This window comes from Bison bison, unplaced genomic scaffold (assembly GCF_000754665.1).
Source record: "Bison bison bison isolate TAMUID 2011002044 unplaced genomic scaffold, Bison_UMD1.0 scf7180017864440, whole genome shotgun sequence".
NCBI lineage: Eukaryota > Metazoa > Chordata > Mammalia > Artiodactyla > Bovidae > Bison > Bison bison.
In genome coordinates this window covers 138,256-142,050 of record NW_011495002.1, presented here as the reverse complement: position 1 = coordinate 142,050, position 3,795 = coordinate 138,256, and positions in this window count along the sequence as shown.

Here is a 3,795-nt window from a genome sequence, read left to right as displayed (position 1 = left end):
CCAACACCACAGTTCAAAAGCATCAATTCTTCAGTGCTCAGCTTTCTTTATAGTCCAACTCTCACATCCATACATGACTACTGGAAAAACCGTAGCTTTGACTAGACAGATTTTTGTTGGTAATGTCTCTGCTTTTTAATATGCTGTCTAGATTGGTCATAGCTTTTCTTCCAAGGAGCAAGCGTCTTTTAATTTCATGGCTGCAGTCACGATCTGCAGTGATTTTGGAGCCCCCAAAAATAAAATCTGACTCTGTTTCCACTGTTTCCCCATCTATTTGCCATGAAGTGATGGGACCAGATGCCATGATCTTAGTTTTCTGAATGTTGAGTTTTAAGCTAGTTTTTTCACTCTCCTCTTTCACTTTCATCAAGAGGCTCTTTAGTTCCTCTTTGCTCTCTGCCATAAGGGTGGGGTCATCTACATATATGTGGTTATTGATATTTCTCCTTGCTATTTTGATTCCAGCTTGTGTTTAATCCAACTCAGCATTTTACATGAAGTACTCTGCTTCTATATTGAAATGCTTTCATATTAAGAAAGGAGTACATCAGGCTGTATATTGTCACCTTGCTTCTTTAACTTATGTGCAGAGTACATCATGCAAAAGAGTACATCTTGATGCCCGTGGTGTGGGTCTGTCTCTTGCTACAATAATGCCCTCATGGTTCCTCTGGGATAGAGCCCACAGCACACAGTCCCTGCTACAGGAGAGCATTTATGGCCCGCCTTGGCATTATAAGATCTTCAGCCTCTAATATACTGGGTTGGCCAAAAAGTACATTGGAGCTTTTCATAACATGTAATGGAACAATCTGAGCAAACTTATTGGCCAATACAATACATCCTAAGGTTTTTTATGGGATTATATACACTGGGACAAAGTTTTGCCAAGTTGTGAAACTCTTAGATTGTATCTTTGCACAAAGACCCTTTCCTCCAACTCATGGTCCCCTTCAGTCATATCCTTGCATGCCTGTGTGCTCAGTCACTTCAGTTGTATCTGACTCTTTGTGACCCCATGGACTGTAGCCAGCCAGGCTCCTCTGTCCATGGGGTTCTCCAGGCAAGAATACTGGAGTGGGTTGCCATGCCTTCTCCAAGGGATTTTCCCAAACTGGGGATCGAACCCACCTCTCCCGTGTCTCCTGTATTCCAGGCGGATTCTCTACCCACTGAACCACCTGGGAAACCCAGTCACATCCTTGCTGCTGCTGCTAAGTCATTTCAGTCATGTCTGACTCTGTGTGACCCCATAGACAGTAGCCCACCAGGCTCGCCCATCCCTGGGATTCTCCAGGCAAGAACACTGGAGTGGGTTGCCATTTCCTTCTCCAGTGCATGAAAGTGAAAAGTGAAAAGTGAAGTCGCTCAGTTGTGTCCGACTCTTAGCGACCCCATGGACTACAGCCCACCAGGCTCCTCCATCCATGGGATTTTCCAGTCAAGAGTACTGGAGTGGGGCGCCATTACCTTCTCCTAGTCACATCCTTAGCTCTCAGCAAATTGAACTAATCAGGGCTTAAGATGAGACCCCCTTGGAAGAATACTTGTATTTAGGTAGAGTCCTAAACTTAAAGAGACCCTTGTTTGCTATGCTTCACTTCAAAAGACTATGCTTTACCCCTTCAGGAAGCACAGCCAAAATTTTCACAGAAGTATATTTACAATGGGGGAGGGTTGCCCATGGATATCAGAGGATATCCAATTTTACTCGGTTAAAAGGGGAACTCTGCGGGACTTCCATGGTGGTCCAGTGGTGGAAACCAAGTTCCCAATGCAGGGAGGCCCAGGTTTGATCCTGGTTGGGGAACTAGATCCTGCATGCCCCAACTAAGAATTTGCATGTTGCAACTAAAGATCCTGCATGCTGCAACTAAAAAGAACCCACATGCCGCAACTAAGGCCTGGCACAGCCAAATAAATGACTAATTATTTTTTTAAAATGGGAAACTTTGCATCTCACATATGAGACTGTAACAGAGACTGCAGGTTCATACCCATCCTGGCCTATTTCAATAGCATTCTTATTCATACTCTTTTGTTATAAAATGAAAAGTCCAGGAATGCCAAGGCCAAATGGCACCACAGGACAACAGTTGTCAATCTAGAGTCCTCTAGCCTGATCGATCACTCTATCTGGTCATATTATTTAGGCCCCAACAAGATCACTAAAGGCTCTGCTAACCATGAGCATCTTCATACATAATGGCGGCACTGGTTATAGGTTCTGAGCCTACTTTGTAGCAAAGTGTCCATGGGGAAAAGCAGAGTTCTAAATTAGGGTGCTAATGTCCACCCCAGATCCACAGCCCCATCTGAAGTCCCACTTCCAACCCTGCTCTGCTGAAGGTTCTAATTTTCCCACCTTTACCCTCTTTGCCCAGCTCAAATCACCCAGTGGTGGCTGCTATTGTCTGGGGCACCATAGCAAATGGAGGGTGAGTAATGCTCAGTCTCTGGAGATTCTCCCAGGATGATTCCCTCCTCTCTGAGATACTCCTTCTGCCCAGCTGTATGCATGGTCACACACTTTCTAGATCAGTGTTATGCCTGGGAGGTAGCAGGGTGATCAGAGAAAGAGGAGTGCACAGACAGGGTCAAATCCTGGAGCTACTGTTTATTAACTGGGTAAATTTGGCAGAGTTTATTAGTGCTTCTGAGACATGTTTCTCATCTGCATAATGGGTACACAACACCTTCCGTGTGAAGCTGTTATGAGAACCAATATAAACAGAACATTAGAAAATACCCAGGACAAAGGAGAGGCTTTTGAGGTGGTGCTAGCGGTAAAGAATCCACCTGTCAATGCAGGAGAGGCAAGAGAAGTGGGGTAGATCCCTGTGGAGGGAAGATACACTGGAGTTACAACCTGGCCAGATACATACATTGCAGTGTCACTATGGATAGAGCAGAAAACAGCAACCCATGCCAGTATTCTTGCCTGGAAAAACTCTATGGACAGAGGAGCCTGGCAGGCTATAGTCCACGGAGTCATAGTCCGACTCCACTGAGTGAGAATACACACTCATAGAACAAAGATGTGCTCAGCAAAGCTCACTTCATCCCCCACCTTGTTTCCAGTCAAGTTGTAGAGGGAGGAGAGAGACAGGCTGCCCCCACTTGGCGTGAGGATCCTTCTTTAAGAAGTGGCCCTGATGGTCAGCAGATATGGTCCTTCCACTTCTCCTTGTAAAGCATTAAGCCCAATTTTATCAAAGCCATTCTCTTCTGGTTTTCAATTTATTTATTAAAAAAATTTTTAAGAGTTATTTGTTTATTTGGCTATGCTGGATCTTAGTTGCAGCATGAGGGATCTTCAATCTCCACTGAGGCATGTAGCGTCTTTAGTTACAGTAAGCAGACTCTTAGTTGTGGCACGTGGGATCTAGTTCCCTGACCAGGGATCGAACCCAGGCTCCCTGTATTGGGAATGAAGAGTCTTAGCCACTGGAAGACTCTCCTTGTCTTCAGTTTAAAAGAGAACTAATTTCTTGGGATTCTTTTCATTTTTATCATTATGATGTGAGCATGATTGTAAGTCCATTCTAAATCAAAGCTTTCCAACAATTTTTTTCTGCATGTTGTGTCAAAAATATCCTAAGTGTAGATACTAATATCCATTCAGTGCTGCTGTCTGATGCTAATATTCACACCATAAACTGTCAAATAATATTGCTTTTCTTTTGTGCTTGCTCAGACTGCTGCTGCTGCTGCTAAGTCACTTCAGTCATGTCCGACTCTGTGCGACCCCATAGACACCAGCCCACCAGGCTCCCCCATCCCTGGGATTCT